Genomic DNA, 13,163 nt, shown 5'->3' with positions numbered 1-13,163 from the left:
TGCAGCAAGGCTTTGGACACTATCCCACATGCCATTCTGATAAATATGCTGGAGAAATGCAGACTTGACAGAAATACCATTAAGTTGATATAATTGGTTAAACGGCTACAAAGAGCAATTATTAATGGAATAATGTTGGATTCACAGGGCACTGTTCTGGGTCTGGTGTTGTCTTAACACTATTAATAACCTGGATATAGGAACAGAGAGCACACTGATCAAATCTGCAGATGACACAAAGTTGAGGAGAGGGAGGTTGCCGACACATTGGAGGACGGAGCTATAATTCAGAAGTATCTTGATGAATTGGAAAACTGGGCTATTGACAGCAAAATGAAACTCAGAGACACAAATGTAAGGTGCTGCACTTAGGGAAGAAAAACCAAATGCAGATACAGAATGGGGGATAAATGACTTGGAGCAGCACAGCTGAGAAGGTTCTGGGAGTTGTGGTGGATCAGAATCTCAGCATGAATCAGCAATATGATGCTGCTGCAAAACAAGAAAAAGGAAACGCAACTTTAGATTGCTTTAACAGAGGCATAGCATGCAAGTCACAGAGGTAACAGTACCGCTCCACTCAGTGCTGGCAGGCCTCAGCTGGAGTACTGGGTCCAAATTTGGTCATCAAAAAATAGAAAGGATGTATGAAACGGGGAGTGACAAAGATGATCAAGGGGATGGAACTGAGATGTTTACTTTGGAAAAGAAGAGACGGAAGGGGGGACATGATAGAGGTCTTCACATTCCTGAAAGGCTGCCATAAAAAAAGAGGAAGGTTTTTCTCTCTTGTCATGGAGGGCAGGACAAGAGGCAATGGGTTCGAACTATAGCATAGAGGATTTGGATTAAATTGCAGGAAAAGTTTCCTAACTGCACAAACAGTAGCTAATGGAACAGCTTCAGGAGATTGTGGAAGCTCCTTCATTGGAGGTTCTCAAAAGGAGTCTGGATCACTAGCTGTCTAGGATGATTTAGATCAGAGGTTCTTACAACAAATTATTTGGCGGCCTCAGGAGGCACCCACCAACTCATGCTGGTGGCTGCGCTAACACTCTTTTTCCTAAAGTGCCTAGTTAGCTTTAAGAAAAAGCAAATAAAGAGCATGTGTATTCAATCCCCATCACTGTAATTTATTTATGTCAGGAATTTTTTTGCAGATTAATAATAAAAATATTACTGTGCCAAGTGACAGCTGTATGTTTGTTCAGATCACTTCTCAGCAAGTTCCAGGACAAATTAAGCCCTGGATGGGGGGTGGCAGAGACCGTGGGGGACATGATGGGATGTGACCTGGGGAGGCAATGGCAGCCCCGGGTGATGGAAGGGTAGATGCAGGGCCAAGAAGGCAGTGGGATCCAGGGGCAATAGGGAGGGGGACATGCACATGGAGCCAAGGAAGAGGAGGAGGGTGTGTGGCGAGCCCTGCAGCTGGATCTGGGGGTTGGCACTTGCTGCCGTGTGGCTGGGGTTCAGTGCCTGTGGCCAGAGCCCAGAGCTGGGGGCAGGAGCCGCATAACTTGGGAGGAGGTCAGCACCCAGATCCACAATAGCAGCTACTGCACAGCAGGGGCCAAGAGCTAGAGTCCAGGGCCAGTACCCACCACTACATGGCCAGAGCCCAGAGCTGAGTACTGGAGCCTGGGGCCACATAGCCAGATCCAGGGGCCAGTGCCCACCACCACGAGGCGGAAGCCAGCACCTACTGCCATGCACCCACTGACCGGCGCTTGCTGCTGGGGGGACAAGGATCCGCACCCAGAGCAAGTGCCTGCTGCAGCACTCCCAGGTCCAGGTCTCAGCACCTGCTGCTCCGCAGCTGGAACTACAGGTCAGCCTGGGGGTTGGAGCATGCAGCAGGGGTTGGTGTCCATAGCTCATGACTACCACCAGGTTTGAGGGGGTCGATGCCCACGGCTGGCACTGCGTGGCCAGCGATGGGGACTGGAGTCTGTTCTGAAGCCCCATGGCCAAAGGCCAGGGCCGCATGACCAGAGCTGGGGGTCAGCACCCAAAATCCTGCAGCCGCAGCCAGATGCTGGCACCTGGATCCTCCTGGCAGGAGGCCTGGTCTGTGCAGGCAGGTTCCCTAAATTCTACCACTGGAGCCTGCCTCCCAACCACCGCAGGGCTGGAGCCTGAGCTTCATCCCCCTTTTCTCCCCCCCAGTAGAGAACTCACTGTGCTCCTGCAATGTTGTGTCCACAGCTCTTCAGGGACCATGCAGAGCTATGCAACCAGGAGGAACAAGGGAGGGAGGGATGGAGGGGCCGATGCTTTGCCTCCCCCACTCTCCCCTCACTGCTCAGGAAGTTGTCATGCCCACAGGAAAACACCCTGGTATCTGTATTTGAGAAATGCTGGTTTAGACATAACAAATACTACTTCTTGTCAGGGATTAGATTAGATAGCTCTTTTGCTCCCTTTTAACCCTTTGGTTCTAAGTTATTAAATGGTTCTGTCTCTCCATTCATTCTTGGTAGTGTCCTCTGATAGCAGTTTTGTTTCTCCTACCTCTTAGATTTATAATTTTGAAGATATTTTAACCCTGGACTTTCTCTAGGGATCACATTAGCATTTTACTGTTACCTCAGAAAATAACCCATCAATTCACACTGTCTTTTGGGAAGAAAAATCCTGTTTAATTGGTTAACAGGTTAAACATTATGTTTAACTGATTAAAGGGGGGATAGGTGGGCTGGGGCACCCCTCCCCTATTGCGAGAAGGGCTGCTCCAGCTGGGGGACCAGACTGGGCCCGCCACGGCCAAGGGGTCTTCCGGCTGACTGGAGCATCCCCTGCCTGCAGTGGGGCCCATGAGGCTGAAGCAGATCCCTGTCTGCAACTAGCAAGTAGCTGCTTCAGCCCCTACCAGTTAGCTATTCACATCCCTAGTTTCTAGTTTGTAAAGACTCTTCATATCAGCCGTAATAAACTAGTAGTCCTGTGGCATTTTAGGGTGCATCTACACTGCAGCCTTAGCTCAAAATAGGCTACGCTATTTGAGCTACGCAAATTGTGTCACTTATTTCAAGTTAAATTTGAAACAGCTTATTTCATAATTAGGCGCTGTCTACATGGTGCCAAATTTCGAAATAAACTGCTATTCCAAAACATCCCTTAATCATCATGGAACGAGGTTTACAGGGACATCAGAATAATAAGCCCGTTAAATGTCAAAATAACAGGCTTGTTCAAAAGACGCAGAATAGCTATTTCGGGATACCGGAAATATCTCAAAATAGTGCCGCAGCATAGACGTACCCCTAGCAATGAACAAAAATAGAAATTTAACAGAAAAATGTTAAGAGTAAGTAGACTTGCTCTCCTGTACTCCATTACAATACAATCGCGGGGTGAAATCCGGGCTTTCCCAAGCCCGGCCCTAAAATCAGTAAGAGTTTTAGAGAAGCCAAAATTTCACGAGAGTCTTGTGAGCAGTGGTTTCTAATGGTTTTTCATAAGCTTGCGTATCGAATGATGGTGTGCAATGTAAACCTAGAGTATTTTTATTGAAGTAAAATTAACAATCACTGCCGTACAGTAATATTTACAAGGTAAAGGTGTTTTCCTCAGTCCAGCCAGCTGAGTTTACAACACTAAATAATGCTTTCTTGGGATGAGTGAAATGTATTTGAAAATAAATAACAAGACAAATTTTGATCTTAGTTCCACCAATGAACAACTGGACATATGCCAGAGATTTATACTAGTGCAACAGGGCAGAATTTGGGCTAAATTTTTTACCTACCATGAGCATTTGAAGCTAAAGCAAATGGTGGCCATTTTATTTCAAAATGATTACATAAGACACTGTTAAAAACCGTTTCCAACTTTCCGAACTGCTTTTAAGTCAATCAAAAGGAAAACATTATTAAAGTTATTTAAAAACATTTGTTTTTCCAACACTGAAATATTAAGGACTGTTCAGCCAGTATTAAAAGCAATAGAAATTATTTAAAATAGCTAAGATTTCCAAACAGTAACACCTGTTATTCTGCTACACAACACCATATTAGTAACTAAAAATAGATCTGGTCCAAATTTTCTGAATTTGTGGTGCGTGAGGTGGGAGATGGATTTTTCACAATTTTTTTTTTTTTTTAGAGAACATTTAATTTAACCCCTCCACCCAGCCATATTATAAAAAATAAGGAAATTATTAAATAAAGATCTAATCATTTGTTCCTTTTTAAATTCTGGAACAAGTACAACTGCATATAGATAAGAACACTCAATAGCCCCAAATTAAAGATACTGTACCAGATCCTGACCTGGGCGCACTGGCATCATTCCAGTGAAGCCAATGGTGCAATGCTAGTTTTTGCTAAGGATATGGCTCATCAAACTATTATGAATACGCATCTAATCTTGCAGCATTCAGCCAGGCAAAATGTGTGCTGATATCAAGAGGAGTGATGCTTGAGTACGCAGGTTAGTCTTGTTTTCATATCCCCCATTTCAATACTTAACTGTGGCTAGGCAGAAGTAAACCTTATTGAATGGGGAAAAAATTAGACCTTCACAATACACATTCTTCTAATTTTAACTTCTGAGTTATTTTCCTCCTCTCTGAGAAGTAAACTCCAAATACATGTGAAATCAGTATGTACAGTACATTGCCACAGCACTATGCAGCTGCTCAGACAATATAAAATAGCATCGTTTCCTCAGGGGGAATGACGATTTATATCAGCGGAGGTTCTTGCCCTAATACTTTTGTTGCATCTGAATTGCTAAATTTGCCTTTGAATTGAAATAGTAATGGATAGGGGCCCCTACATTCATAGCCTAACTTTGCAATAGACTCTGTCACTTTTTGAAATATTACCATTTGCTTTTTCTTTAGCTGTACTGCAGAAAACATTTTCAAATAAACCATATTATGACAAAGTGATAATATGACCAATATTATCAGCAAATAGATCTAGGACTTGAACAAAAAAGATAGATGGGAAACTGATTCTCAGAAACCCTGCTAGAAACTCAGAAAAGCTGCTGTTTCATATACAGTAATATGAATTCAGGTGGTCACTATTTTCTCCATCATTGTTTTTAGCATATATAAATCTGCATTGCGGAGCTCATATTCTGCCTCTTTCAAAGCCTTTCAAATTCAATCCTTTTCCCACAATTTATGCTGATTACAGGTTTATAAATCTTAAAGATTCATGTAATTTTTAAAGTTCTGTTTAAAATGCTGATTTCTACTTGTTTGCTTTTCATCTAGATCTAGAGTACATGGATTATAAATATGCATCATTTACCATTTTTACTTGCTTTTCATCATGATTTTGAATACTTTAAAGTGAACCTGAGTACTATACAAGAACTACATATTCTTATGTTTTTCCTTTTTGCCCTCCATCCCCAATTTAATTTCATTTACAAAAAATATACAGATTTTAATACTAGAATTAAATCGTTATTTTATTTTAATGATGAGGACATCCCTTACAAATTGCAATAAATTAAATCAAATTCAAAAATACCTCATCATAAAATGTATATTGTTCACCTTGGCAATCGTCATATTTTAGGACAATACTTCATAATATATAACATTTTTGTAAGAATAAGTGCAGTATTGGTAATAATAGACGCCACCACTGTGCTCTTCTATTCAACTTTTCTGATAAGTGGAAAGAGACCAGCTTTTTATTATTTGTATAAACTGTGGACTGATTTAAATTTGACTGTTCATACCTTTTACAGAGACTAACAAAGAACTTCTTCTGTATTGCTGTCACTCTGTAGTCCCTCATTATTTAATAGTTGTTCTTACCTGCTCCTTTTGTAAATGAAATAGTTGGACATTTAATGATTAAAACAAAACACTTTTGCAAAGCATTTTTTTTAATCCAGTTATTCTACAGGCATTTCCTCCAATGATCCCACATTCTCCCACTTCCAATGGGTCCTCTCTGGTGTTTTGTGTTTTAAACAACACACACACACACACACACACACACACACACACACACACACACACACACACACACACACACACACACACACACACACACACACACACACACACACACACACACACACACAATGTTCAGTAAATTTACAGTTAACTGTATAGAGCATTGTTTGGATTTTCATTTAGCTTAAGCTAAAATCCTGCAAGTATAAATGTTTTCATATATGGTTTTAAGCACAGTTAAATCCAGGGCCATCAGTTCTACCTTTGCATTTAGGATTTTTAAAAAGTCTAATAGAGACAAAAATGATCATAGTTGTGTCCTCAGTGTGCCTGTGAAAATACTGTAAATGTTATAAGGATCGAGCAGTGCTTGCATCTCTTAAAAAAAAATCAGCTCAAATACATGTTTCAGTTTAGGATGTTTAATAAATGGTGCAAGCTTCTAAGTGCAGCATCTCTTTAAACCAAGATTTAGAGTGGTCAGCATTTAATTTCAGTACAGCTGTATGTTTCATATAATTATCTAGTAACAATAACAGCTATGCCAATAATACTGGAGCCTTCAAAAGCCACATTTCAAACAGTAACATTTATGTGGTCTCCTGTTACCATTTGGAAGCCATTATGAAGCTATTTATATCTCATTTTTAACTTTAAAAAGCAGGGTGGGGAGAAAAAGGTACATGGATTTCACTCAGCCCAAAGTTCTAACAGTGATTTCAACAGGAATTGTTTGAAAGATAATTTGTGATTCTCTGACTAGCCATGCTAAGATACCAACTAAAGCAGCAAGAGTCCGACTCCCTGGTAATGTACAAAATCCCAACATAGCACAGCAACTGAAAGATACATTCATTAACTTTGGGTTTGCATCTTTAAAAGGTCAAGTGGAATGCTGACTGGTAGACAATCAGTTTGCTTCAGACTTTTTTAATTAGACAAAAGGTTTACAGTTGAATACTGCAGTGTGCCCCACCCAACTGGCTGAGAATTATAATATTCTTTACTCACTGTATTGTAATGCTGTTACAATTTTCTAATTAAATACACTGCATACAGTATAGTATGTGTGCATGTTCTGTGAACATATTCCCACAAAAGTGTCTTGACAACAAAATCATGCATGAACAGAAAAACCAAAGAATGAAACAATGAAAGGACACAGTATTACTGAGTTTTTCTGCAATAATGGCAAACTACTCCCCACCCGCCTTGCAAGTAGGAAACCAATTGTTTAAAAATGTGAGATTTTTAAAATAATCACTCAGAGGAATTGGGGGGGGGAGGAGTTAAAAAAAATCATAAAATGTGACTGATGCATATTATCTGATTATAGCAAACAAAACAAAAATCTCCCCTTACTAAAATAAAAAAGTGATTTATTATCTGAAGATTATTTTTTCCTCTATTCATGCTATATATGTGTGGAAGCTTTCAGTCTTGTAATGGTGTGTAAATACATCAGCTGGTAGCTAGGTTTGTATTAAAAAATAATAACCAGGATTTCACAGAGATAAGAAATAGTTTTGAAAAATCCAAGTCAACGGTAAATCAATTTAATTCATTAATATAATGTTGCTGATTCTAAATTCTTCACCTAGTCACTTTTTTTCTTAATGGTTGCAAGTCATAATAAAATTATGCACACAAATGTTGAAAAGTCAAATCATCATGCTATGAAGAATATTTAAACATACTCTTTTAAGAAACAGTAAATATTTTCTGTGCTGACCAAGAAATTTCTCTCATAAGTAGGAATACTCCAAGGTGGGTTTTTGCCACTCCAGGTCTTTACCATGTATATTCACAGTCAAGCTAAAATAAATATTCTAGTGATCAGAATACTCCTCAAGATGAAAGAGTGGCTTAGAGCAGCAGACAGTGAGAAAATGTTTACCAAAGTCAAAATGAAGTGGCATTTAGTTCATCCAACTAAACAGAAAGCAGTCTAGAGGGCAAATGTTTTCTAATGAAGGCCTGATTTCTCCCTAGCTTAAAGCTTTATTGAATTTGTTACTCTCCCACTTTTCACTTGGGGGTAGGGAACACCTAGGCTACATGTGCCTAATTTTATGCGGTATTCACAGTGCTTTTTATTTTTGTCAAAACAAAAATATTATCCTCTCCTCCATAATGTAAATATTTGTAACTATTAAAGACAAAAGACATTCCCCATCTTTGAAGGTATTGGAAAGTCCAAGGTACATACCAGGAATTCTATTAATCAACCATTAGGTAGTCTTCATCAAAGTACAGCAAGCTTTCCTCAGCTCTCAACACATACTTCATGGGAAGGCGCTGGACAGTGTTTATTTTTACCAAATATAAAGTACATTATGGCAAGTATCAAAAGAAAATTAAACTCTCAAAATAAGTGAACAGTTAACATTTTGTGATGCATTATAATCTTGCTGCATTTTTTTCCCCTCTCCACTTGCTCATTAACTCTCAAAATTCAGTAAGTTATTAATTAGGTGCTACAGTACCTACTTTCAGCTATTTCTACATTCTAGTAAAGGCTACCATCTCTCCAAACATTAACAAGTTGAATGTTTGGTGGTGCAATAAGGATTTGGATTCCCAAGGAAATGCTTAGTCAGTTAAATTTTTAAATAGCTGAATCACTAATTCAAGCTGGAAGAGACTTTTGGGGAGAACTCATACTGCTTTACAGCTTGTATCACAGCTAAAGATATCTGCAATATGCTATGTTTCAGAAAATTTCGATGCAATCAACTGATCTATTTAGATAAATTATTACGTCTACTGAAATCCACAAAAATGTGTAGCAATACTTCTGGTATTTATACGCTGCATTAACTTCAATACAGGAAGCAGTAGTAATGTCAGCTGTATTGAAGGTGTGCAAGATGCAGGTATTTGTAAAGATAGTCATTTATGGGTTCCACTATATTCATGCATAAAAATAGAGATTTTTAGTGTGTCCAAAGTGATATTAGAATCAAGATCTCTTTTTATTTAAGTCAACATAGAAAAAGGGAACTTGTAATGGTCAATGTTTAATGTTTTGTATAGATACTTTTCCATGCCACTGCTTTTATGAAAATTATTCTGCTGAATAATATATTTTAATGTACAATGGCAAGAAGGGAACAATAAAAGCAGAAGAAAAAAGCTTGTTTAGAAGGGATCAACAACTGTAACTACTATTTTTTACAATTTTCAAGACACAGCAACTTAATTTCATATTCCTACCAAACCACTTCCAGTAAAAGTGTTTTCTGCAGTTTCCTTGCACACTAAACAAGCCATAACTAAAGTTTGGCTATTGCAGAATGACTAGAAGAGGAAAGGTAAGTTCCCCTTGCACTATCAATGTTTTTCTGCACCATGAAAATTTAGTGCACAAGCCTAATTTTAATAATCCCCTTCTGGGCTAAAATGAGATTTGCTATATCAGTGTTAAAAAACGATCTGTTTATTCAGCTTGTACAGTGATCTAGCAGTAGGTGGGTGTTCTGGAATGTTCATACACACAACACTGTGCACATATTTACTGAGATAACTTGAGGAGTTGCTGTTCTGGAACATTCTCACACAGCAATTACTGTGCAAATAAGCAGACCCTGGAGCACAGGCATTACAACCACCACAACTCCTGCAAAAGGATAGGCTTGGAAAAACATTCTGAAGGGTGGTTTTGCTTAATTTTTTATGAGTATATAAATATGGCTGGATTTTGAATTCTGGAAAAAATTCTCAAAACCTTTCCATCTATACATTTTGGAGGGTAAAATATTCCCCTCACCCTTGACATACATTTTAAGACACTCCACTGGGAGTATACCCAGTGTCCAGGAGATATAATTTTACTATTGCAAGTGTAGACCGCCAGTTATTAACATTCACAATGTTTAGATGCATAAGGAACTCATACACCACACAATGGTATCGAGGGGGAGGGGGAAAGCACTTCTTGATGAGTGATGCTACACTACCATTACTTTAAATTAATGATAACAAATACTGGTCTGTTGGGTTTTGCTTTCTTAACATGGTTTCCAGATGAATTTTGTAACTGTTTGATTAATGTAAAAGATTTAGTGTCTGACTTTTGCCAGAGCATTCACACAGGTTTCCCCCACCTTCCACTAATCCCCCTCCTCCCACCTCTGCCAATAAACCTCAATCCTATGTACACCGAATATTCCAGAAATGGGCCCTTCTCACGTTCTGAGCAGCGACTCCCAATCACACAAAACCGTGTGATGTTTATTGTAAGGAGTATGCTAAGTCACACTTGCTTGACTTATGACTTAATTCAAATTTTAAGAAGGGGTTTCTAAAGGAACAGAACTGGTACACGTAACCCCCTGCACCACAAGGGCAGCTCTCCCCAAAATGGGCAACAAATAATTGTTCTTAAAGCTTTCACGTTAATACTGAAAATGCCACAATTTCTACTAAGATAATCACAGAGTTGGGTCTCTACTATTATTCATCAGTGGCTACACTTCTTAAATACAGAATGTGCTTTTTCCACCAAATAAACCTTACATAACTAAAGCTTTAATTTTAAAAGTATGATAAATGTAATCCTAAATGCACTCATTCCTTTCAAAAGGAATCTCCAATTCCAACTGTCACTGATTAAATATTAGGTTATCATTTAAATAAATGTGACATAAAAGCCTGCAAGCCTCTTTACACTGCATCACCTGATAGATTTCATTTTGTTTGTTTTGTTTTTCCACTAAGATTTACAACATTAAAGGTGGGCCATGGGGTCTGAATATATTATAAACTGTCCTATTTTTGTGGCTTTCTGCACATGTTAGAGTCCAGAAAAATGGACTTAATGGCTAATATCCCTTTTGCCAGCCCCTGCTTCTATAGTGAGTTTTAATGAGGTTTTATACTCAGTGTGTCATCTGAAATTAAATTAGCATCTTCTTGATGACAGACAAAGTACATTTGTTTGCTTAGAAGCAAACACCGGTGTCTAGCTATCGGACACATTCTTTTAGTGTAGTCATCTACTCCTGGGAAATCAGAATGGCTTTTTCCTTAAGGTATCAGTGCCTCCACATCTGCTGGCAAAAATCAACTCTCACCTCCCCCTCCCTGCCCGGCGACGCCCATCTTCATTTCAGAGTCAACAAACGTCCAGTCGAGACAAGCCAGCCACATGGGACAATATTAACAAGAGTCAGTGGCTGACACACCCATTTTACTAATCAGTGTTTCTGCTTATTTTGAAGCATCTTTCCAACAAGGCTAAAGATAATAAACTCAATCCATAATAGGCTACATTAGTAGTTGCATAAACATATCTTCATATGAAGTTATGTGAATTTATAGCATGTTGCGTTAGTAGCCTCTAGTGCCTTCACTCACAATACAGTTTCATTACATCAGTTTCTCCTCTATTGATAACTCCCATTTCTTTTTCTTGGCAGATTGCATTTTAACAATTTGACATACACTTCTGTGGCATCTGACAAAGCAAATTGGCCATCACTGGGCTCATTATAGGAGGATACTTTCTGCTTCCTAGGGATGCTTCCTCCATTGATGTTATAGATCTGTATAACAATCAGATTATTTTCCTTCTTGCCAGAAGATGAAAAAGAGCTAAAGCCTAAGAAACCCACACACTAAAAAGAAGTCTGGATATATATTGCATGTACTTATAAAGCAGCACCAACATAGCTCTCCAGAAAGATATCGTTCGTTATTTACAGTTTCACGTGGACGGTCTCATAAAGAAGGCAGTTTTTCTGAAGAAGTGTAAAACTTTCTCCTCTCCAATTTTTTTTTTACCTTCACACACCTAAATGCCTCCTTCCAATACATTCTGCAAAGAGGGGAACCGCCAAAGAGGAGCCTCTTTTTAAAATACCCCCGTTCAAAAACAATTTTTTAGCTAAGGACTCTGTAGCGTGCTAGAAAACGAGAGCACCAGGTGCATGACGCCGGAAAGCCGCTGGAGGCTGATGCTCAAGTGTATTGTTAGTCCACCCCACCGCACCTTCGAGATGGGAAAAATCACCATCCCCTTCCCTCTCTCCCTTCGAATCGACCCACGCACGAACACCATCACGCCCAAGCTGCCTGCTCTAGGCATCCAGGAAACAAGACACCTGACCTGCAGCTAACAAACGTGGCCGTCGGCGACTGCCTGGCTCTGGTTAAAAAGCAGGGCTCAAACTCACAACAGCAATGGCAGCAGGCGCAGCCGCCTCTCCACGTTGCGGCTCACTGAGGCTTTGCTCTGCAGCAGCCAGCTGCTCTCCCTAGTGTGTGCCCGCCCCAGCATGGCTATAAGGACTCACTCACCTGTAGCCAGGCATCGGCACTGTAGAGACTGGTGGCATCCGCCTCTGGCGGCAGCAGCTGTGCGAGGCGGGCTGGCAGGCAGCGCACACGAGGCACACGGGGAGGGGCGGTGGTGTCATATACCAGACACTACCATTCCGCCCCCTTACTTATGGGGGAAGCGAGGCGGCGCGCCTGGCGATCAGGTGATAGCGCAGCGCCCTACCCTGCAGAGCCGGGTGATTCCTGCCGGGCGCGGGGAGAGGAGGAAAAGGGACCCTCCCCGCGTTCGGATTTGGAACTCCCAAGTCATTAGCATTCGAGAACGCGCGGCCAGGGAGGGCGGCGGCGGCAGCAGCAGCGGAGGCACGTGACCCCCTGGCTGGCTGGCTCACAAGCCCCGTGTGAATTCCGGCTCCCGCATTCCCAGCCCTCCCACCTTCCCGGAGCAGCGGCCCCGCCGCGGCAGGGGAAAGCCCCGGGTTAGTATCAGTGTGATATTGTGCGTCACCCTCCCCCCCCACCCTTCGCGCGCGCACACACACACACAGAGCTACAAAGAGACACACAGGCCCAACCTCTCCCCTGCCGGGGGGCTGCTCCAGGCCACGTGGGGGCTGGCGCAGAGCCGTCCTGAAGGCAGACCACAGACTGATCATGGGGGCACCGCACCTTCCAATGGCGCAGAGCCCCAGCGTAACAGAGCGCCGGGAGCCACGCTGCCAGTGTGTAGGGCGGGGCTGGAGACTGGGGGGAGCGGGCGCTCAAGACTGCTGTGCACCCCGCTAGCCCAGGCTGCCCTAAGAGCTCTGGGGCCATTGGCAGCTGGCTGAAATGCCCCCTCCTCCCCCAGCCCCTCGCAAAGCAGGTCCATACTCAGGACGGGCTAAATACAGTCACACAAGCATCCCGGCTCCCAGCTGTGCCACGCGCTCCTTGGCTGCGGAACCACGAG

General features: G+C 41.5%; 1 long non-coding RNA gene across 1 annotated transcript in view; it reads right to left on the bottom strand.

Moving 5' to 3' along the window:
• The window catches only part of LOC102453666 (uncharacterized), a 107,189-nt gene extending 94,610 nt beyond the window's left edge, over positions 1-12,579 (bottom strand). Inside the window, exon 1 of the long non-coding RNA XR_332225.5 lies at positions 12,230-12,579. This is a non-coding gene — a long non-coding RNA (uncharacterized LOC102453666). The remainder of the gene's footprint in view (positions 1-12,229) is intronic.
• Positions 12,580-13,163: the final 584 nt, after the last annotated feature.

The sequence above is a fragment of the Pelodiscus sinensis genome, chromosome 2 (genome assembly GCF_052426305.1).
Source record: "Pelodiscus sinensis isolate ZL-2025 chromosome 2, ASM5242630v1, whole genome shotgun sequence".
In the NCBI taxonomy this organism is placed as follows: Eukaryota; Metazoa; Chordata; order Testudines; family Trionychidae; genus Pelodiscus; species Pelodiscus sinensis.
The sequence above is the reverse complement of the archived record's forward strand: the minus strand, read 5'-3'. Positions and strand labels throughout refer to the sequence as shown.